Genomic DNA, 24,943 nt, shown 5'->3' on the forward strand with positions numbered 1-24,943 from the left:
TAACTTTTGACATCTCTGTGCAGAGTTGGATGTGTACACTTATGTTTTGGTGAAGAGACCTTGTCTGGCATCAGGTTCTGAAAGCTGAAAGGACAGGAACCATATACAAGTTAGTTATCACTCCCGTGTCTCCTTTCTCACGGAGGCCTCCTCTCTGCTGCAGGTGGCATCCCTGTTGAAGGCCCAAGGAAACACCTGAGACCTGAGGCCCCAGGACCAAGAAAGAGCCGTCCAGTGGGAAAAATGGAAGCACCCGTTAACTCTGCCCCACAGGGATCCTCTACTCAGCCTTGGAAATATGGAAGCCTGTGAAGCCTTCCTCCAGCGCTTCAGGCAGTTCCAGTATGATGAAGCAGATGGGCCTCACGAGGCCTTCGGCAAACTCTGGGGACTTTGTTTCCAGTGGCTGAAGCCTCAGTCACACTCTGTGGAGCAGATCCTGACTCTGCTGCTGTTGGAGCAGTTCCTGTTTATTTTGCCCAGTACAAACACCAAGACCCAGAAGTTCAGCCTGGAAATTAGACAAAGATTTCTCACCCTGATAGAAGACCTCAAGAGAGATCACAAGAGGCCAGGATACAAGGTGAAGATTGGTTGTGGTTGTTTGTTCTCACTCCAAAAATGGAGGCAGGCAGCTGGGTCGGGATGAGCCATTCTGTCTCTGTGTCATTCCACAGCCCCTAGCCTTCCACAGAGCCCTTTAAACATTCTCTTCTGCTGGATTCAGCAATGAGGTCACAGAGTCTCCACAGTTCCTGACTCCATGCCCACTCTACAACACCCAAATGGCAATGCCTCATTTATTATCAGTAAATGAATTTCTTGAGCAGCATCAGTTACTACAATTATCACTGTAGTGACGAGATATGTATTGCTTGGATCTTTATGGAACAGTTTGAAAAGGCAATGCCAGATAGTCTAGAAAACATATAAAAGGAGGGAATGGGAACATAGTTTATTATAAAGTATTATTGCTTCTGTATAAATGTGCTTGGACATTGTTTTACCTGAAGACACTTCAAATTGTCTTCCATGAAATGGTTCCATGCCTATATCTCTGATTACTCACTGTGGTAGGACAGTTAGAAGTTAAAGTCAAATTTCCTGTGCTATATACTCTTTATGTTTATCATGTGTTATCCTTAAGTGGATAGATGCTTTTACCTCCCTGTAACTACTAACCAGCAGCAAAGCTATGAGCTTTGGTTAGGGTATTTAAGGACAACAAATGCGATGCTCTCCCTCCTGTTAAGAATTCATAGAACATCTAAGTGACAGGAAAATATGTAACAGTATCTGGTTCTGCCTAGGTTTTCCTGATCTGCATGATGAATATAGGGGGCAGGGGTGTAGATGTCTGAATTTGTGAGAGCTTAGGAAGAGCTTTCCATCATGAGTGATACACATCACTGGCCCATTAAATTCCAATAGCAGTTCACCTTAGCATACCCAAAAGGCCTCAGAAGGAAGGTAGTAGTGCTTTGTGCTTAGAACCACTTCTCAAAGCCTCTGTACAGGAAAGGCCTTGATGTACACTGGACAGTGTCTGTGGGAGAGCAGCCAGCTGAGATTCATGACTTCAGCATGGGACAGGTGCTACTTTGCAGTTGCTTCAGCTTCAGGGCAGTTGACTGAATGGACAGGACTCTGCCAAAGGACTCTGCCTCCTGAAGGTAGCAAGACTGAATGCTTTTGCTTTCTTTCTGTCTTCCTGATTTGTTGAAAATAGAAGATGTCATCTTCAAGGGTCTAGACATGTCATCACCTGTCTAGGATCCACATGCCTCCCCCGGCTCTTGAGTAATTGAAATGTGGCCATTTAGGTATAAATTTGTTGTGAGTATGGAATGTATTTGACCCCACTGTCTCCTTTATGTGTGTTGGCTGTAGTGGTTACTGGAAAGGTAAAAGCTCCTCCCATTGCTCCTGGCCAATAATGTACTTCCTCTGAGGTAAAAGGAGCTGCATTTCAGTGGAATGATGGGTTCTGAAATTTTCTTCAGATCAACATGTGTGACATATTCCTGGAAGAACTGATGTAGATGAGTATGTTTGTCACACAATCCAAAACACCTGTGAGTCTACCCAAACTTCAGATAATAGAACCTGTCCAGGAAATCTCTGAGATCCCAGCACAAGGGCCACTGCAAAGCAGTTTCCATGATCCTGGCCAAAGCCAGACCTTTCTGACTATTGGTAAGGCAATCTCCTTCCCCTTCTGCTCTTTACTTCTGTTTGAAAGCTCGTGTTCTATGATAGAGTTGGGACAAGTTGGCATTATCAGTTCTCTAAACATAATAGACATGGTCAAATTTCCTCCCAAGTTACCTTCAAGCCTGTATTCTCCAGTCATAAATTATGCTGTGCTAGTTTTTGCTTCCCTCAGCAACTACTTTAGTTCTCCACAAACAGTTGGATGTCAGCCTTGTGACAAGAGATCTGGCTGTCCCCACTCCCTTGGTAGGCAGACAGAAGGAGGCAGTGTGACAATCCATGGAAAGATATTCAATAACTACCAAGTTCTCTCAGCATCCAGTGATGGTGTTTCATTCAATGTGAAGGAGTAGAGGGTATGAACAGAATGCAAGGTTAGCATTGGTTAGTGGCTTTAGCTAGCATGGTCTGTGAGCAGAGAATCTGAACAGAAAAATGGAGGAGGATTTTAGGAATAGGACTCTGTTTACCCAGGATGTGGAGGTTATTTGTACATGTCACACGTTGTTGAATGTCACTGAAAATGATATTACTTTGTTTATTAAGAATTTTAAATTTTTTTCTTGATTTTCGGTTCTTATTAGGGTTTAGTTAATTTTTTTTAATGTTATACTGTTTTATTTGATTGTGTGTGTGTTGTGTGTGTGTTTTTAAGTATATGCTTAAAATTTTTAGGGTTATATTTTGGGGGTCTAAGAGTTTTAGTGTTTCCAGGCAGTGGTGATCCATGCCTTCAGTCTCAGTCATGGTAGGCAGAGGCAGGTGTATTTCTTAATTGAAGGCAAGCATAGTGTACAGAGTGATTTCCAGGACCTCCAGGGTATACACAGTGAAAAGTAGTCTCCAAAATCCCGTGGAAGAAAGAAAGAAAGAAAGAAAGAAAGAAAGAAAGAAAGAAAGAAAGAAAGAAAGGAGGAAGGAAGGAAGGAAGGAAGGAAGGAAGGAAGGAAGGAAAGAAGGAAGGAAGGATGGAAGGGAGGATGGAAGGGAGGAAGCAGGGAGAGTGAGAGAGAGGGATGGAGAGAGGGAGGGAGAGAGGGAGGGAGGAAGAAAGGAAGGAAGAAAGAAAGAAAAAAAGGAAGGGAGAGAGAAAGAGAGAGAGAGAAAGAAAAAAAGAAAGAAAAAAAGAAAGAATGAAAGAAAGAAAGAAAGAAAGAAAGAAAGGAAGGAAGGAAGGAAGAAAGAAAGAAAGAAAAAAAGAAAGAAAGAAAGAAAGAAAGAAAGAAAGAAAGAAAGAAAGAAAGAAAGAAAGAAAGAAAGAAAGAAAGAAAGAGATAAATACAGTAAGTAAGAAATTTACTATATGGAAATTTTGGGGTTCATTTATATAATTTTTTTATGAATATTAGGGTTTTTTTAAAAAGCGTTTTTAGGGCGTTTGGGCGAGTGTTTTATAGTTTTTATTTTTGGATTTTTGGATTTTTTCAATTTTACTGTATATTTAGTTTCTTAAATATTTTAGATTTTTTTTCTTGGCTTTATGGTTATATTTTAGGGTATTCTATTGTGTGTGTGTGTGTGTGTGTGTGTCTGTTCTTGAGTATTTTTCAAAAAACTTTGATTTTATTTTTTAGTTTAAGTATTTAGGGTTGCCAGTCTGTAGTGACCCATACCTTTTATCCCAGCACTTTAGAGGCATGGGTCTTGGATTTCTGAGTTCATGGTCAGACTAATCTGCAGGGTGAGTACCAGGATAGCCAGGAAAACATAAAGAAATCTTGTCTCCAAATCTCAAAAAAAAAAAAAGGGGGGGGTGGGGCTATTAGAGTCATTTTTAGATTCTTGAATATATAGAGACAGAGAGACAGAGAGAGCAAGAGAGGAGAGAGAGAGAGGAGAGAAAGGAGGGAGAGGAAGGAATGAAGGAAGGAAGCAAGGAAGGGAAGAAGGAAGGCAAGAAGAAAGGCAGGCAGGCAGATAGACTGACAGGTCAAAAAAGACAGACACAGAGAGAGAGAGAGAGAGAGAGAGAGAGAGAGAGAGAGAGAGAGAAAGGGAGAAAGAAAGAGACATGGAGAGAAAGAAAGAAAAAGAGAAAAAGAAAGAAAAACAGATAGAATGACAGAATTTATTAAATGAATGAATGAATGAATAAATAAATAAATAAATAAATAAATAAAATATAAATAAATAAGTAAATAAATGTTTTAGGGATATTTCGACTTCTTACATATTCTTTTTAGATTTCTAGATTATTTTGAAGTTTTGGAGTGTTTTTAAAGAGTGATTTAGTGTTTTTGTTTTGTTTTGTTTTGTATTGTTTTGTTTTCAGGCTTACAGTGTATTTTTATTGTTTTTTTTTTCTTTGTTGAAATGATTTTAGCGTGTTTTTGTGTTTGGGATTTAATTTAACCTTCATTTGAATTCAGTTTTTTAACATTTTACAGTATTTCTTACGGATTGTTTTTTTGTTGTGGTTGTTGTTGTTTTTGCTTTTTACTAAAAAAACATTAGGGTTTTATATTTGGTGTTTTATTGTTTTGGTTTGCCAGGCATTGGTGGCCCCTGCCTTTAATCCCAGCAATTGGGAGCCATTTGAAGGCTTTTGTTGTTGTTGTTGTTGTTGTTATGTTTTTTTGGTTTTTTTGTTTTTTGTTTTCTTGGTTTTTTTGTTTGTTTGTTTTGTTTTGTTTTGTTTTGTTTACATAGGATCTACATGGTTTCCACAGAGTGATACAAGACAGCCAGAGATACACAGGAAAACACAACCTTCAAAACGAGAGAGAGAGAGAGAGAGAGAGAGAGAGAGAGAGAGAGAGAGAGAGAGAGAGAGAGAGAGAGAGGAGAGAGAAGAGAGAGAGAGGGAGGAAGGAAGGAAGGAAGGAAGGAAGGAAGGAAGGAAGGAAGGAAGGAAGGAAGGAAGGAAGGAAGGAAGGAAGGATGGATGGATGTCCCTGGCCATGTATCACCAAATAGCAGGATCCAGTCACCACACTGTGCAGAAGAGGAAAATCTAGTTTACCTTGGGTAGAGGGAGAACATAATGGAAGTGCATCATTTGATTCCATCTCTTCTTGCCAGTTTCCAAATATAGTATATACTATTGGAAGGAATACAAGATCAACATGCCCTTATAACAGGGTGAGTTGTTGTATGAACTCTAAGTATCCCTCATTGTTGTATTGGTCTGTAGATATCCATAAATAGAGATAAGAAAACAGCTGTTCTGACAACAAACTCTAGGAAGATTACATGCAGGTTAGTTTTAGATTTCTATTTTCTGCCCACATTCCTCCACCCAGAAAGATGTGAGGTCCCACTGTGAGGTTGCAGTTGTGCTTGCCTGGCAATCTTGGTCACAGAGAATGGCACTAAAGTATTATGGCTTTAAATTCAAGTTTGAGGTGGCCTTGGAATGACAAGATGCTCTTGGGAATCCCATAGCTGGAAGCTATATAGGAAAGCCCATGTCTCCAAATCAGACTGTGGGAACTTTGCCTTCCACTCCAGGACCTTTGGGGTCTACCCAAATCACTGTGGTGGTCTCATAGTCTTTGTCATCTGATCAGAAGTCTCTGGGAATTTCTTTATCTTCACCAGGAACTCTAGGCTCTTCATCTTCCTTAGAGGCTTTTGGACATTCCATTATTTCTTTTTTTTTTTTTTTTCTTTATTCAGCATAATTCTTGTTTATTCTCTTTTTTAATATATTTTAATACATATTTTCCTCAATTACATTTCCAATGCTATCCCAAAAGTCCCCTATACCCTTCCCCCTCTCCCCCATTTCCCTACCAACCCATTCCCATTTTTTTTTTTTTTTTTGGCCCCTGTACTTGGGCATATAACGTTTGTGTGTCCAATGTTCCTCTCTTTCCAGTGATGGACAACTAGGACATCTTTTGATACATATGCAGCTAGACTCAAGAACTCCGGGGTACTGGTTAGTTCATAATGTTGTTGCACCTACAGGGTTGCAGATCTCATTAGCTCCTTGGGTACTTTCTCTAGCTTCTCTATTGGGGGCCCTGTGCTCCTTCCAATAGCTAACTGTGAACATCCACTTCTGTATTTGCTAGGCCCCGGCATAGTCTCACAAGTTACAGCTATATCAGGGTCTTTCAGCAAAATCTTGCAAGTGTATGCAATGGTGTCATCGTCTGAAGGCTAATTATGAGATGGATCCCTGGATATGGCAGTCTCTAGATGGTCCAATCTTTTGTCTCAGATCCAAACTTTATCTCTGTAACTTCTTCCATGGGGGTTTTGCTCCCAATTCTATGAAGGGGCAAAGTGTCTACACTTTGATCTTCATTCTTCAGTTTCATGTATTTTACAAATTGTCTCTTGTATCTTGGGTATGCTAAGTTTCTGGGCTAATATCCACTTATCAGTGAGTCCATATCATTTGAGTTCATTTGTGATTATGTTACCTCACTCAGGATGATGCCCTCCAGGTTCAACCATTTTCCTAGGAATTTCATAAATTCATTCTTTTTAATAGCTGAGTAGTACTCCATTGTGTAAATATATCACATTTTCTGTATCTATTCCTATTTTGAGGGGCATCTGTTTTCATTCCAGCTTCTGGCTATTTTAAATAAGGCTGCTATGAACATAATGGAGCATCTGTCCTTCTTACTGGTTTGCACATCTTCTGGATGTATGCCCAGGAGGTATTGCAGGATCCTCCGGTAATACTATGGTCAATTTTCTGATAAACCGCCAGACAGATTTCCAGAGTGGTTGTAAAGCTTGCAATCCCACCAACAATGAAGGAGTGTTCCTCTTTCTCCACATCCTCGCCCGAATCTGCTGTCACCTGAATTTTTGATCTTAGCCATTCTGACTCGTTTGAGATGGAATCTAAGGGTTGTTTTGATTTGCGTTTCTCTGATGATTAAGGATGTTGAACATTTTTTCAGGTGTGTACTGGCTAGTTTTGTGTCAGCTTCACACAGCTGGAGTTATCACAGAGAAAGGAGCTTCAGTTGGGAAATGCCTCCATGAGATACAACTGTAAGGCATTTTCTCAATTAGTGATCAAGGGGGGAGGCTCCTTGTGGGTGGTGTCATCTCTGTGCTGGTAGTCTTGGTTCTATAAGAGAGCAGGCTGAGCAAGCCAGGGAAAGCAAGCCAGTAAAAGAACATCCCTCCATGGCCTCTGCTCAGCTCCTGCTTCCTGACCTGCTTGAGAACCTGTCCTGATTTCCTTTGGTGATGAACAGCATCATGGAAGTGTAAGCCGAATAAACCCTTTCCTCCCCCAACTGGCTTCTTGGTCATGATGCTTGTGCAGGAATAGAAACCCTGACTAAGACAAGGTGCTTCTCTGACATTCAGTATTCCTCAGGTGAGAATTATTTGTTTAGCTCTGAGCCCCATTTTTTAATGGGGTTATTTGATTTTCTGGAGTCCACTTTCTTGAGTTCTTTATATATATTGGATATTAGTCCCTTATCTGATTTATGATAGGTATAGATTCTTTCTCAATTTGTTGGTGGCCTTTTTGTCTTATTGACAGTGTCTTTTGCATTGCAGAAGCTTTGCAGTTTCATGAGGTCCCTTTTGTCAATTCTCAATTTTACAGCACAAGCCATTGCTGTTCTATTCAGGAATTTTTCCCCTGTGCCCATATCTTCGAGGCTTTTACCCACTTTCTCCTCTATAAGTTTCACTGTCTCTGGTTTTATGTGGAGTTCCTTGATCCACTTAGATTTGACCTTAGTACAAGGAGATAAGAATGGATATATTCACATTCTTCTACATAACCACCAGTTGTGCCAGCACCATTTGTTGAAAATGTTGTCTTTCTTTCACTGGATGGTTTTAGCTCTCTTGTCGAAGATCAAATGACGATAGGTGTGTGGGTTCATTTCTGGGTCTTCAATTCTGTTCCATTATTCTACTTGTATGTCACTATACCAGTACCATGCAGTTATTATCACAATTTCTCTGTAGTACAGCATTAGGTCAGGAATGGTGATCCAACCAGAGGTTCTTTTATCCTTAAGAAGAGTTTTTGCTATCCTAGGTTTTTTGTTATTCCAGATGAATTTGCAGATTGCTCTTTGTAATTCGTTGAAGAATTGAGATGGCATTTTGATGGGGATTGCATTGAATCTGTAGATTGCTTTTGGCAAGATAGCCATCTTTACAATGTTGATCCTGCCAATCCATAAGCATGGGAGATTTTTCCATCTTCTGAGATCTTCTTTAATTTCTTTCTTCAGAGACTTGAAGTTCTTATCATAGAGATCTTTCACTTCCTTAGTTAGAGTCACGCCAAGGTATTTTATATTATTTGTGAATATTGAGAAGGGTGTTTTTTCCCTAATTTCTCTCTCAGCCTGTTTATCCTTTGTGTAGAGAAAGGCCATTGACTTGTTTGAGTTAATTTTATATCCAGCTACTTCACCGAAGCTGTTTATCAGGTTTAGGGGTTCTCTGGTGGAATTTTTAGGGTCACTTATATATACTATCATATCATCCGCAAAAACTGATATTTTGACTTCATCTTTTCCAATTTGTATCCGCTTGTTCTCCTTTTGTTGTCTAATTACTCTGGCTAGGACTTCAAGTACAATGTTGAATAGGTAGGGAGAGAGTAGACAGCCTTGTTAAGTCCATGATTTTAGTGGGATTGCTTAAAGCTTCTCAACATTTACTTTGATGTTGGCTTCGGGTTTGCTGTAGATTGCTTTTATCATGTTTAGGTATGGGCCTTGAATTAATGATCTTTCTCAGATTTTTTATCATAAATGGGTGTTAGATTTTGTCAAATGCTTTCTCCGCATCTAACGAGATGATCATGTCGTTTTTGTCTTTGAGTTTGTTCATATACCGGATTACATTTATGGATTTCCGTATATTAAACCATCCCTGCATCCATGGAATAAAACCTCCTTGGTCAGTATGGATGATTGCTTTAATGTGTTCGTGGATTCGTTTAGCGAGAATTTTATTGGGTATTTGTGCATCGATATTCATAAGGGAAATTGGTCTGAAGTTCTCTATCTTTGTTCAATCTTTTTGTGGTTTAGGAATCAGAGTAATTGTGGCTTCATTGAATGAGTTGGGTAGCATACCTTCTACTTCTATTTTGTGGAACAGTTTGTGCAGAAGTGAAATTAGATCTTTGCAGGTGTGATAGAACTCTGCACTATACCCATCTGCTCCTGGGCTTTTTTTGGCTGGGTGACTATTAATGACTGATACTATTTCTTTAGGGGATATGGGAATGTTTAGATCCTTAACTTGATCTGGTATCTGTCTAGAAATTTGTCCATTTCAGCCGGGCATGGTGGCGCACACCTTTGATCCCAGCACTTGGGAGGCAGAGGCAGGCCGATTTCTGAGTTCAAGGCCAGCCTGGTCTACAAAGTAAGTTCCAGGACAGCCAGGACTATACAGAGAAACCCTGTCTCGAAAAACAAAAAAATAAAATAAATAAATAAATAAATAAATAAATAAATAAATAAATAAATAAATAAATAAATAAATAAATAAATAAAAATAAAAGAAATTTGTCCATTTCGTTAAGGTTTTCCCGTTTTTTTTTAGTGTAGCCTTTTGTAGAAGGATCTGATAGTGTTTGGATTTCTTCAGGATATTTTGATTATCTTCCTTTGCATTTCTGATTTTGTTAATTAGGATGCTGTCCCTGTGACCTATAGTGAGTCTGGCTAAGTTTTATCAATCTTGTTGATTTTCTCAAAGGACCAACTCTTCGTTTGGTTAATTCTTTTAATAGTTCTTCTTGTTTCCAGTTGGTTGATTTTGCCCCTGAGTTTGATTATTTCCAGCTCTCTAATCCTCTTGGGTGAATTTCCTTCTTTTTGTTCTAGAGCCTTTAGATGTTTTGTCATGCTGCTAGTGTGTGCTCTCTCTAGGTTTTTTTTTTTTTTTTTTTTTTTTTTTTTTTTTTTTTTTTGGAGGCACTCAGAGCTATGAGTTTCCCTCTTAGAAATGCTTTCTTTGTGTCCCATAGGTTTGGGTATGTTGTGGCTTCATTTTCATTAAACACTAAAAAGTCTTTAATTTCTTTCTTTATTATTCCTTGACCAAGGTATCATTGAGAAGAGTGTTGTTCAGTTTCCTCGTGAAGGTTGGCTTTCTATTATTTATGTTGTTATTGAAGATCAGCCTTAGTCCATGGTGATCTGATAAGATGCATGGGACAATTTCAATATTTTTATATCTGTTGAGGCCTGTTTTGTGACCAATTATATGGTCAGTTTTGGAGAAGGTCCCATGAGGTGCTGAGAAGAAGATATATCCTTTTGTTTTAGGATAAAATGTTCTGTAGATATCTGTTAGGTCCATTTGTTTCATAACTTCTCTTAGTTTCACTGTGTCTCTGTTTAGTTTCTGTTTTCACGATCTGTCCATTGATGAAAGTGGTGTGTTGAAGTCTCCCACTATTATTGTGTGAGGTGCAATGTGTGCTTTGAGCTTTACTAAAGCATCTTTAATGAATGCGGCTGTCCTTGCATTTGGAGCATAGATAATCAGAATTGAGTGTTTCTCTTGGAGGAGTTTACCTTTGATGAGTATGAAGTTTCCGTCCTTGTCTTTTTTGATAACTTTGGGTTGGAAGTCGATTTTATTTGATATTAGAATGGCTACTCCAGCTTTTTCTTCAGACCATTTGCTTGGAAAATTGTTTTCCAGCCTTTCATTCTGAGGTAGTGTCTGCCTTTTTCCGTGAATTGTGTTTCCTATAAGCAGCAATATGTTGGATTCTGTTGGGGCAGCCAGTATATTAGTCTATGTGTTTTTATTGGGGAATTGAGTACATTGATGTTAAGAGAAATTACATAAAATTAATTGTTGCTTCCTGTTATTTTTGTTGTTTAAAGTTAGGATTCTGTTCCTGCAGCTGTCTTCTTTTACGTTCTTGAAGGATTACTTTCTTGCTTTTGTTGGTATTAGTTTCCGTTCTTATATTGGTGTTTTCCCTTTATTATACTTTGAAGCGCTGGATTCATTGAAAGATATTTTGTGAAATAGGTTTTATCATAGAATACTTTGGTTTTTCCATCTACAGTAATTGAGAGTTTTGCTAGGTATAGTATCCTGGGCTGGCATTTGTTTCCTCTTAGGGTCTGCATGACATCTGTCCAGGATCTTCTGGCTTTCATAGTCTCTGATGAGAAGAATGTTGTAATTCTAATAGGCCTGCCTTTATATGTTACTTGACCTTTTTCCCTTATTGCTTTTAATATTCTATCTTTATTTAGTGCATTTGTTATTCTGATTATTATGTCGGGAGTAATTTCTTTTCCGGTCCAGTCTATTTGGAGTTCTGTAGGCTTCTTGTATGTTCATGGGCATGTCATTTATTAGGTTTGGGAAGTTTTCTTTTATAATTTTGTTGAAAATATTTGCTGGCCCTTTAAGTTGAAAATATTTATTTTCATCAACTCCTATTATCTGTAGGTTTGGTCTTCTCATTGTGTCCTGGATTTCCTGGATGTTTTGAGTTAGGATCCTTTTGCGTTTTGTATTTTCTTTCTTTCTTTTTTTTTTTTTTTTTTTTTTTTCTTTTAGATTTTTTTTTTTAACCTGTCCTGAGATTTGGAGCCTGTATGCACAATGTAACTTTTAACTAATCTCTAATATCTTGGCCAGTCCTTGATTTACCTGGGCAAGGAAGGCAGGTCCATTACCTCGGGAAGATTTCTTTTAGGATCTTTTTGGCTATCACATTGGCCATCTCAGTCTTTTAACTGTAAGGCCATTCGTGTACCAGCTTGAACTCTCAGACCAAGAATGATCTGATCCTTCAGATCATTTTGAGTACCAGTTTTTTCTATCAGAATGTCAGCGCAGGGATGAATAAGTGAAGTCTTGGGCAGTAGGGTAGAGATTGAGGACAGCAGGTGGAGCGAAGTTCACTAGTTCAGTTAACAAAAAGCTCTGATAATGTGTCTCAGGAGCGTTGGTAGTCATCTATCAGTCAGGAGGGTTTTGGATAATGTTTTTAAGTGTGTGGGGTGCCAGTACAGTTATTTGCTGTCCCAAAGTGAGCTTATCAGCATCTTTGATAAGTAGAGCTATTGCAGCAGTAGCTTGTAGGCAAGAAAACCACCTGCTGGCAACAGGGTCTAACTTCTTGGATAGGTAAGCCACTGGCCTTTTTCAAAGTCCTAAAGTCTGAGTAAGGATTCTTTTGGTGACCCGTGATCTCTCTTTTACATAAAGAGTGAAAGGCTTGGTTAGGTCAGGCAAAGGCTGGCCATCATTAGGGCCTTTTTTATTTCACTAAAGGCTTTCTGGTGATCTCGGGTCTACACAGACACTTCACCTTCCTTGGTTAGGGGGTACAACGGGCAGCTAAGGTAGCCAACCCAGGTATCCCGAGCCTGCAGAAACCAGTGGTGCCCAAGAATTTTCTTACTTGCCTTGGTGTAGTTATAGACTTTTTTTTTTTGTTGTTTTTTGTTTTTTTGGCTTTATTTAGCCACAGCTTCCCATCAAGAAAGGTGTATTTTAAATAAGTACCTTTAATCTGACACAGCTGAGCCTTTTTAGCTGAGGTTCGGTCTTCTGTTGCCCAGATTTCTTGTCTAGATCTTGTCTTTTTCTTTTTCTCTTATCACTGTGGCCAAGATTCTAGTCAAATTTCTCTCTCGTTTAAGATCCCTCTTATCTTCTCTTTTTTTGCCTCTCACCTCTCTCTTTCTCTCTCTCTCTCTCTCTCTCTCTCTCTCTCTCTCTCTCTCTCTCTCTCTCTCTCTCTCTCTCTCTCCGTTTGTAATATGCCTTTTCTGCCTCTTACTTACTGGTTTTACTCTAAATATTTTTCATTTGGGGTATCTCTCTCATCTCGGAACTCTCTAATCTCTTTTATCTCTATTTTTAGTATTATCTATTTCTTCTCAGTCTGCCGAAGCTTTGCTTTTTCTTACAGTCTAAGCTCACATTTTTCTAGACCTCTATATGCATTTGTCAGAGCCTGGAGATTAGACTTGTAGGTGCTCTTTACCTGGGACAGAAGTTTTAAGTGGGCAGATGTCTCCCTTGCGGTTAGCAGCATAGGGTGAGACCACCCTAGAAGAGAAAACATGTGAGGCAGGGAAGGGAAGGCAGCTCTCACAGATGGCTGCACCAGGCCAACTCGGGGATGCAGGGGAAGGCGGCAGAAGAGGTGACTCTAGTTGGCCCTAGGAAGCCAGGAGAGGTCAGCGCTGGGGGACTCCCCGCAGGCCTCACCCCTCTTTCTTTTCTTGCAGGTCCCACAGGTGGTGAAATGTGTGGTGATGATGGGGCAGGCATCCCGGGGAATCCTCCATATCGGTGTTCCTGGGCCACAGTTTCCCACGTAGCGCCTTGTCTCTGCCAGTGCATGCCACTGTTGCTGAAGTTCTCAGTCCGACCCTGTAGCTGCATGCAGCTCCAAGGGGTCTTTCGGGTTTCCTGGGTCATGCAGATCTCCGTGGAACCTCCCAATGAAAGAACCTAGTGGGGAAACCCCCACTCAATTCCTGTTCGGTGTGCATCCAAGAATCACGAACAGATGACCATCTTAATGTAAAAGCATGAGGTAATTTAATGACGGAGCTCCGGGCCGACACATATCTCCCACAGGAGACAGAGGTGTCGACCACATGGTGGAGCCATAATAGAGGAGCTCCGGGTCGAAATTATCTCTCGCAGAAGACAGTGGTATCGACCTGTATTTTCTTTGATTGTTGTGCAGATATTCTCTATGGAATCTTCTTCATCTGAAATTCTCTCTTCAATCTCTTGCATTCTGTTGCTGATGCTTGCATCTATAGTTTCAGATTTCTTTCCTAGGGTTTCTATCTCCAGCGTTGCCTCACTTTGGATTTTCTTTATTGTGTCTACTTCCCTTTTTATGTCTTGCATGGCTTTATTCAATTCCATCACCTGTTTGGTAATGTTTCCCTGCAATTCTTTTAGGAATTTTTCTGTTTCCTCTTTAAGGTCTTCTACCTGTTTAGCTGTGTTCTCCTGTATTTCTTTAATGAGTTATTAAAGTCCTTCTTGATGTCCTCTACCATCACCATGAGTTATGCTTTTAAGTCTGGGTCTTGCTTTTTGGATGTTTTGGGGTGCCCAGGACTAGGTGATTGGGAGTGCTATTTTCTGATGATGGTTAGTGGAATTGATTTCTGTTAGTAGGATTCTTATGTTTGCCTTTCTCCATCTGGTAATCTCTGAAGCTAGTTGTTATAGTTGTCTGTGATAGGAGCTTGTTCCTCAGGTGACTCTGTTAGCCTCTATCAGCAGACTAGCTCTATCCTTAGCTTCAGTGGTCAGAGTACTTTCTGCAGGCAAGCTCTCTTCTTGCACAGAAGGTGGCCAGATATCAGTTGTTCGAACCTGCCTGGCAGAGGTTGTGTTCCACTCACCAGAGGTCTTAAGATCCCTTGGAGGGTCCTGTGAGGAACTTGGGGGTGTACGGAAACTCCACGTAAAAGGAACCCCAGTGCTAGGGTGGACTGGAAGGGACTTTTGCCCCTGTTTAGGCTGGGTATTTGCCTCCCTAGTTAATGCAATCTCAGGTCCTGCGTGAATGGATTGGTGCAGACGCTGTGTTCCACACACCAGAGATCTTAGGATCCCTGGGGGATCCTGTGTGCATCCTTGCAGGTGTCAGCAGACTCCCCGGGTAATGCACCCCAATGCTGGACTGGACCCGAAGGCTTATTTTATTTCTTAATTTCTTTATATTTCTTTTCTTTTCTTTCTTTCTTTCTTTCTTTTTTTTTTTTTTTTTTTTTTTTTTGAGTTTTTTGGAGACTGTTTTTCTCTGTGTATCCCTGGCTGTCCTAAAGCTCCCTCTGTAGACCAGACTGGCCTTGAACTCAAAAATCCCCTACCTTTTCCTCCCAATTGCTGGGTTTAAAGGCATGGGCCGCCATTGCTTGGCAACACTAAAACTATGAAACACCAAAATTAAAAACACTCAAATTTTAAATAAGTATTCAAGAACAAGAACAGCAAAATAACCTAAGAAAACCACTAAAATGCAAAAAAACAAAACAAAACAAAAAAACAATAAACAAAAAATAAAAAAAAAAAAAACCCTGAAGGATAAATAAAACCTCAAAACCCTAAAACACACAAAAATCATTTAAAGAAACAGAAAAAAATACTAAAAATACACTAGAAGCCTGAAAAAAAAAGACAAATAAACACTCTAAAACACTCTTCTAAAAACCCTACAAACACTAAAAAAATTCCTAAAAATCTTAAAAAAACACACAAGAAGCCAAAAATATCACTAAACCTTTTTTTTCTTTTCTTTCTTTCTTTCTTTCTTTCTTTCTTTCTTTCTTTCTTTCTTTCTTTCTTTCTTTCTCTCTCTCTTTCTCTCTCTCTTTCTCTCTCTCTCTCTCTCTCTCTCTCTCTCTCTCTCTCTCTCTCTCTCTCTCTTTCACTCTCTCTTTTCTTTCTTTATTTCTTTCTTTCTTTCTTCTTCTTCTTTAATTTTTTTTTTTTTTGAGTTTTGGAGACGGGGTTTCTCTGTGTAACCCTGGCTGTCCTGGAGCGTCCTCTGTAGACCATGATAACCTTGAACTCTTAAATCTATCTACCTCTTCCTCCCAAGTGTAGGATTAAAGGCAAGGTCACCACTGCCTGCTAATACTAAAACTCTTAAGCCCCAAAAATATAATTCTTAAATTAAAAAAAAGAAAAAAAAAACTCAAGAAAACAAAAAAATAGAAACAGTAAAATGCTAAAAATACCCTAAATCCTAATAAGAACTGAAAATCACTAAAACACTGGACCAAGTAGCACTCTGAACCCAAAAGAAGGGGCTCCTCAGCGTCCCTCCTCATTCAGAAAGCTTGGATGATTGCATTGCTACCTCAAGCAGAACTGCAAAGTGAGGAAGATCAGAACTGGCCAGTGCAGGCACAAGGACAGCTTCTCCACGGGCTCTAGACTGGCCCGTGCAGGATTGACAACAGCCACTTTTCAGCTGAGGACTGACGTGTGCAGGCGCAAGGACACTCACTTTCAAGGCTCAGGACTGGCCCATTCAGGCATGAGGACAGCCTCCCTTCAGGCTCGGGACTGGCCCGTGCAGGCATGAGGACAGCTGTTCTCGAGGTTTGCTTGATTCCTGAGGCCAATGGCCACTCTAGTTCTGTGTGCTTGGCCTTCAGAACACGTTCACAGTTCTAGGGAGAGAGAGCCTCTCTCAGAGGAAGCTGCTTAAGTGTTTATTTTATTTATTTATTTATTTATTTATTTATTTATTTAGCCTCGAGTAACCATTTGCAAGTACATTTGCTGCCCCTTTCATGGGCAGTGGCCCATTTCATGTTTCTTGAACAAAGTCCTTCACAATTAAATGGCCAGACGTGTGGAGAGGTGGCAGCAAGTCACAGCCTGGACTTTACCCTCTGACCACAGACCGTCGGTTTCCCAGCCTCCACAGCCTGGGACCCCCTTCACTGTCCCCCAACCAGATGGTAACACCTTACCCCAACAGGGTCAGCACTTGACCAGCAGAGACCCGAGGGACTTTGCTACTCCGGGGCCCCTTAGACCCACTGGGTAAAAGTTCAGGTTCCCAAATCCCTATGAAGACCAGAGATTCAAAACACCTGATGCGCATGTGACAGAAAAGCTAGTGAAACTCAAAGCTCTTGTCAAGGCTTCGGACAAGAAGAGGACCTCGGACCCTCTGAAGGATCTAAAAAAGAACAAAAAAATGGAAACTTACACTTCCTCTGAAGGTTCCTGAGAGCACGAGTCACCCACTGACCAGGGATACCAGACCATCTGTTTTACAGCCCGCCACCAGAAAAAGAGTAGCCTCCTCTTCTGTGCCCATCCCTGGGAAGGTGACAAGAAGCCAGTCTATATCCACTGTGTTTGAAGAATCTATGGATTTTGACCAGTTGGGTGCCAGAGTGCCTGCAACATCTTTTAAACATGGGGCAGGAGATGTCAGTCAAAAGTTCAAAGAAGATCACACAGTGCATGGGCCATCTTCTGCTGGACAACATGGACAGGTAAATTCCCCGCACATTCAAGGTTCCCCACACCCTTCCCGATTTAGCCAGGAAGATCTGGGATCTTCCACTTCTTCTCAAGATACTCAGGGACTGTCGCTATCCACCCAACATGCTCAGGGACTGTCCCTATCAACCCAAGATGTTCTGGGTTAACCAGATATTTCCAAGAGTCTATGGGACATTCCACTTCTGCCCAAGCATCCCAAAGACTTCCCACTTGTGCTGAAAGGAAAATCATACATGCCTCCTTTTCCAGAAGGAGTTCTAAAAGGATGTCCCCTACCCTACATAACTCTCATCTTTCCAATTCTCCTCCAAAGCATGTTGGACAAGACTCCTCTGTTCAAGGGGACCTACCACAAGCCCCATCAGACAAGGAGGGATCCAAACCTCCTTCTCCCAAAGGTAACGTCAGAGATTTCTCCTTTGTCCCAAATGCACCGAGTTCCATCTCCTTTTCCCAAGAGAGTTCAACATGTTTGACAGCTGCCAAAGCAGAGCATGGAGATAAGTCCTGTAACAAAGACAGCCAAAGATGTTCCCCTTCTCCCCCAATGTGCTCTATGCAATCTGCTTCTAGTAAAGTTAGTGTGAGACCTGACCCTGCTGACCAAGGGGATTTCAGAACTTCCCCTTTAAACCAAGAGGGCTTTCAAAGTCCTCTACCATTAAAAAACGGGCTCCGATCATCTCTTACAGTCCAAAGGGAAAGAAATGCAAACATGATTCCCCAAGTGAGCCTCAAACCGCTCATATCTGCCCAATCAGAGACAAAAATTTCCACACTTATACCAGGAGTTCAAGGACCTTTGCCATCCTTAGAAGGGGCTCTTGAGAGTTTCACACATAGGCTAGATGTGATAGAAACTCCCGAGTCGTCCAAAGGGACTCTTGTGCCTTCTGCACAAACACAAAGTGAACTAGAACCATCAACATCTTCGCCAGGGGTTCTGAAACCTTCTCTATCTGTAAGGGGGCCACTTGATTACCCCCCTCTATGGAAGAGCATCAAAGACATGTTCTTAAATCTGCTCTCCCACAGAAAAGAAGATTAAATCATTCTCCTGCTATGAAAAGTGACCCTGAACATTCTCATTCTAGCAGAGGAATGAAAGATGCTCTCTCCAAACAATGGGTCCTCAGAAAGTCCCGATCTGATCAAGAATTATTCAAATATCCCCCACCAGCCAAAAGGGCCCTCCTGACTTGTCATCAGGTCCCAAACAGCCGAGATTCTGCCAAAATGCTTCCAGGGAGCCAAACAAGCTCCATCTTTGTACAGTGTGCTGAGACCATACAACCCTCCATGCAGCCCTTGGGGGCGCTGGTACATTATGTATCTGTAGGAGAGGCTGTAAAGAAGTCCCCATATACACCAAAGATGCTAGGATTTCCAAAACCTGTACAGGATTCTCTGAGTATTACCCTATCACATAAAGGGATTGTAGGACAAAATACCTCTACAAAAGGAATTATAGCCACAGTCCCATCTTTAGAAACGACTCGTGGTTGTGACACATCTACAAAATATGTTCTAGGACAGATTCCATCTGTACAGAAGGTTCTGGATCCAATCCAATGTGAACAAGGTGCTATGGGACGTGATTTGCACACACAAGAGTCTGAAGCATCCTGTACAGTTAAGAAGGGAATTCCTTGGATTCTACCTGTGCACAAGAATCCATAGGACCTCCCCAAATTTCACAGGAGACTATGAGAACTACCCTATCTCCTCAAGAGGATCAGCCATCTTCCCCAAATACACAAGATGCTACAGACTCTTATTCACATGGACAAAGGGCCGTTGGTCCTTCTCCATGCCAACACATGTCTCCAGAATATCTTCCAAATGCCCAGAAAGCTCTGGGTTCTACTTCATCTTCAAAAGGCCCCGTGGAACCTGTTTTGACCATCAAGTTGACTAAGATACCTGATACTTGTAGACAGAAGTTGTTATCCCCTTCTCCAGCTGAAGATAGTTTTCTTGGAAATTCCATGAGTACACAAGTAGGGCTAGAAATCTCCCTACCTGCCCAAGAGTCTCTTAGATCTCTCAAATATGTCCATGATGCTCTAGGAGAGGCCACATCTACAGAGGTATCTCTAGGCCCTTCCCCTCATTCTGAAGCCACAGTCAAGTCTTGCACAGGTACACAAGACACATTAAGACCTTCCCCATCTGTGCAGATGTGCATAGGATCTACCATATCTGAAAAGGGCACTTTACAATTATGCAAGTCCCATTTTAGCAGAAGTTCTGGAGTCTCCTTTGTCAAAGTGTTGTTGAATGTAATATGATTATTAGTATGTTTGGACTCACATACAAGTAATGCTACTCATCTTCCAGAACTGCTGTTAAGAACAGTAAGATTATACTATACATGTCATGTATTATTCCTTTTAGAATTAGACTATTCCTGACAAGTCTGAAATTCCTAGAACACAGTTTTACCTGTTTGCACAGTACATCTATGAACTGATTATATATATATATATATATATATATATATATATATATATAGTGTGTGTGTGCGTATGTGTGTGTGTGTGTGTGTGTTTGTGTGTGTGTGTGTGAGTGTGTGTGTGTGTGTGTGTGTGTGTGTGTGTGTGTGTGTGTGTGTGTTTGTAGCAGTGGTGGCCCATGACTTAAATCCCAGCAACTGGGAGAAACAGTTAGAAGGATTTTTGAGTTCAAGACCAGCTTGGTCTACAGAGGGAGTTCTTGATCAGCCAGAGAAACCCAGTCTCTAAAAACTCAAACAACTAAAATCAAGAAACAAGGTCATGTACTCTTTCCAATAGTATTTAATAAAGTGAATAGAACAGCAATGGCATATGCTGTAAGATCGAAGATTGACAAATGGGACCTCATGAAACTGAAAAGCTTCTGCAAGGCAAAAGACACTGTCAATAAGACATAAAGGTCACCAACAGATTGGGAAAGGATCTTTACCTATCTTAAATCAGATAGGGGACTATTATCCAATATATATAAAGAACTCAAGAGGGTGGACTCCAGAAAATCAAAGGACCCCATTAAAAAATGGGGCTCAGAGCTAAACAAAAATTCTCACCTGAGGAACACCGAATGGCTGAGAAACACCTATGTTGAATAGAATTGTAGTTTTTTTTTAAAGGAATTTATTATAAATCTTGCCTAGAGAGCAAGGAAAAAAAATAATAAAAGTGATTCAAATAGAGAAATTTGAAATCAAATAATTTTAGTAATAAATAGCATAACCTGACACGAAAAACCCCTAGAGACCTTCTAGAAAGCTCTTAGATCAGATGTATAAATTCAACAAAATAATAGAATAGTCAGTATATAAGAACTAGTGGACAGTATCATTGGTTGAATTGGAGAAAGACTGAAGGAGGCTGATGTCACAGGCTCCTCCCATGACATGCATTTCCTGCCCTGGGCCTGAGTGACTGAAAAGCCTTGGCCCCCTGGCCCCGCCCCCTGCAGCTCACTTCTTGCCCCTGGACCTCGCCTCTCTGGCCTCCATCAGAGGCTTCTTCATTGACTTCAGGGCCCTGGGACTCCCCCTACACCTGCTTGTCATATTTAAATAAAAAATATCCCATGAGTTCCTGAACAGAAGGGATTTTTATTTTTGTATTTTTATTTTATTTTTATGAGAGCCCATTGGGTCAAAGGGGTACATTTTATGACCTCGATCATCACTTTATGAGTCTTCACATACTATAGCACATTGTTTCACAAAATGGTTTTATAATTTTTGGGGTCTTTTTAGGGTTCTTGAGGTTTTGTTGAATTTTAGGGCAATTTTTAGGGGTTTATCTCTACCTCCCAAAGTACTGGAATTATTCACATCAACATTTCTGGTTTTTTAGACTTAAAGTTTTTTCGGGTCTTTTTAGGGTTCTACAGATTTTTTATTATTATTTTAGGTTGTTTAATGCTTTTTAAAAAACATACCTAAACCACATGATCATCTTGTTAGATGCTGAGAAAGCATTTGACAAAATCCAACACCCATTTATGATAAAAGCTGTTTATCAGATTTAGTTTCTCTGTGATGGAATTATTTTGCTTCCGTTTGTTTCTTCTTAGATTAGCAGATTAAGATTGTGAAAATGGCTCTTTTGGAAAATCAGAGGTCTTTTGTATTTAAAGAACCCATATAATGGCAGAATCTCTCTGTCCCTGTCTCTGTATCTGTCTCTGTCTCTCTGTCTAAGTCTCTGTCTCTGTCTCTCTGTCTCTCTGTGTCTCTCTGTGTCTCTCTCTGTCTCTCTGTCTCTCTATCTATCTCTGTCTTTCTCTCTGTCTCTTTCTCTGTCTCTCAATCTCTCTGCCTCTCAATCACTCTGTCTCTCTGTCTCTCTCTGCCACTCTCTGCCTCTCTCGGTCTCTGTCTGTCTGTCTGTCTCTGTCTCTGTCTCTGTCTCTGTCTCTGTCTCTGTCTCTGTCTCTGTCTGTCTCTGTCTCTGTCTCTGTCTCTGTCTCTGTCTCTCTCTCTCTCTCTCTCTCTCTCTCTCTCTCTCTCTCTCTCTCTCTCTCTCTCTCTTTCTCTCAGGCTGCCTAAGAATCAATAGTTCTCTATTGCTTCAGTTCTGTGCTCCCTGCCATGATGATTTACCAAAGTTCTGATGCTGTATCCCATCGTCCAAATAAATGCTTTATTTTCTAATAATAGTCTTAACCATGGTGTCACTTCACTGCAATAGAACAGTGACTAAGACATGGTCAAGCCAATAAACAGTGTTTCCTGTTATCACTTCAAGTTCCTATTTTTGGCTTCCTAGGAGATAGTCTGTAACCTGTAAGCAACTAACCCTTTTATTCCCAAGTTATTATTGATTGTAGTATTCTTTATGGTGAGAAAGAAGCAAACTAGAACAATTACCTGTCATATAGGTACATGACATCTTACCTTTAAATTAAAATGAAACGTCTATACATTATTGTGTGTGGTTATAGGATAAGTGACAGTGATACTATTGGACATTTTGCTTCTGTAAGAATCTGTCCCACTTACTGTTTCTATTGTTGTAAGGATACACCAGTTTCATAGAGGAAACTACATAGAAAATGTTTTATATAGTTTATACTTCCACATTGCTGTTTATCACCAAAGAAGTTAGGACAGAACCTGAAATAACACAGAATCATGGAGCCAGGAGCTCATGCATAGGCTATGGAGTGGTGATGCTTATTGACTTGCTCCTCAAATCTTGCTTTCATAAAGAGCACAGGACTACCAGTATAAGGATTTCACCATGCACAATGGACTGGGCAGTCTCCCACCAATTAAGTAAATACTTGGGAATTAGATCATATGGAGGCATTTTCTCAACTGAGGCTCCTCCTCTTTAAAGAATTTAGATCTTGTCAAGTTGCTATGAAACCAGTGTGGCAGTCTATATGTAGTTGGCCTATGAGGAGGTGTGGACTTGATGGAGTAGGTGTGTCCTTGATGGAGGAAGCATATCATTCTGGGTCTTTAAAGCTCTGTCCAGTGTGGAAGAGACTCTCCTCCTCCCTGCATGCAAAACAAATATTTTCTCCTGGCTGCAATTGGATCAAGATGCATAACTCTCAGATTACACTCCACCACCATGCCTGACAAGACACAACCCTGTTTACTGCCTTGATGATGGTGGATTGAACCTCTGAACATGTAATGAAATGTTGAAAAGCCCTCATGAAATGTTGTCCCTTATGAGAGGCATTGGTCATGGTGGCTTTTCAAATGAATGAAACCCTAACTAAGACAACCAGCTAGTACAGAAACTCTCCCAGATATCAAAATTAATCAACAATAGAGAGTATTTTCAAGTCATGCAGCATACAAACTTATTCAAGAGAGAAAAACAGCAATGAATGAGTACATGATAAGCCTCCCTCAAAGAGACACTCTTAGAGTGCAGATTTGGCCAAGGCAGACACCCATGAAGCTCAGGGGCTCCTCAGGAGAAGTGACCTACCAAGTGGGCAACCTCAAAGCATTTGAAACCCATGACAAACAGCATAGGAAAGATGTCAGCACAAATGCATTCGATACACCTTCTATGTTTTCTGAGAAGGAGGTCACAGACAAGTAAAAGACTGGAATTTCAAGGGCATAGACAAGTTGAAGTAGCACACAGATATGTAGATAGTCATAAGTTTGGTGGAGGGCCAGGTGGAACAGACCAGTGTGGGAGATTTTGATGGTCATCTGGGTCATTCATCACAGATATCCAAAAGATCACATGATTCATCAGAGGCAAAGAATGCTCAAGGAAGGAACACAGGATCTATTCAACACCTGAAATTACATAACAGTATACTCATTTTATTTTCTGAATTACTTATTTGAACTGAACATAAAAAAATCATGGTGTTTATGATGTTTTAGGGAGACTCATATATATACTCTTAGATTTGGATTCACTAGTTATTCTGGTAAAATGTACTCTAAGAAACACACACACACACACACACACACACACACACACACACACACACACACACACCACATCCTTCTGTAATGACTGGCTGGCTATTTGTTAAGAAACAAAAGAAGCCAATGTGGATATGGCACAAGTTTGACTATGTAAATGAACTTTCTATTCTTCGTGAGTCTCCTGCTTCATTTTGTGAGAATTCCTTCTTTGAATTTATATATCCCTCGGGGTCCTCTCCTCCTTTGTGTGTCCATTGTTCTTTTTAAAGGTCACTATCAATTTGATCTTTCTTACCTTCATCGTGGTTTCATTTCTGCATGTAAATAATGTATTTCTTAAAACAGATATCTTTATGGGATTAGAGAGATGACTCTAAATCCAGAAGACTAGATTTGGTTTCTTGAATTCATATCCAAGGCTCAAAATCACCATTAATGGCAGCTCCAGGGGACCCAACAACTCATATCTCTGTGGTCACCTGCACTCACAAGCACATGTCCTACCCTCACACATATAAGAAAAGATAAAAATATTAAAAGGGAGACAAGTTTCACTAGACTTCATTATTCAAATTAAACCTGATACTCTCTAATTGCTGAATCTGTTTGGATCATTTTTATGGGTTACTCCTTATGTTCCAAGGCCAAATTCCTTTTATGTGTCACTCTTTCACCAACTTTGTTATTCCTCAGACATCATACCAGAGATTCTACTGATGTTATATCCTTCTCCCTTACTTACTAAACACCCTTCTTTTGCTGTGATTCCTGCTCCACCACATCCCATCTCCAATTCCAGTCCTCCATACAGAGCAGAGATACTAAGTCCTATTAATTTTACCATGTGTGATATCAGATATATGTACTGTTCTTCCACCATAGCCCATCTCTTCCACCAAAGTCTTCACTCACAGCATGTCATATCACACGTTTTAAATTTTAGAGCAAAACAAATTTTATTGGCAATCATACTGGGTTTGTCAAAGACACTTAAGTGACAACACAGGAAAACAAACATTTTTTTTCCTATTCTACAAGTTTATGGGCCTGTACTTTTGTGATTTTTTCACCTTAAGGAGTCTTTGACACCAGATTATAGACATAGATCTGGAGATCACCATGAAACTTGATAAAGTACACAGAAGGATTGGCAAGAATTTGGTAAACAACCTTTCCAAGATTTTTGGAACCATCCTCTCTGGTGTATTGCACCCAGTTTCCTATTAAGAAGTCACTGTTATGATGTGATGTCACCTCAGCATGAGTAGTCTCTGGAATGATGTCAAGGTTACCTTCATCGTAGTCATCCAGGAGCTGATAAATGTAGAGGACCGGATCCTTCTTGTAGCTAATGTAAAACCAGTCCTTCAT

Source organism: Mus caroli, unplaced genomic scaffold (assembly GCF_978045245.1).
Source record: "Mus caroli unplaced genomic scaffold, Mus_caroli_1 scaffold_22, whole genome shotgun sequence".
Classification (NCBI taxonomy): domain Eukaryota; kingdom Metazoa; phylum Chordata; class Mammalia; order Rodentia; family Muridae; genus Mus; species Mus caroli.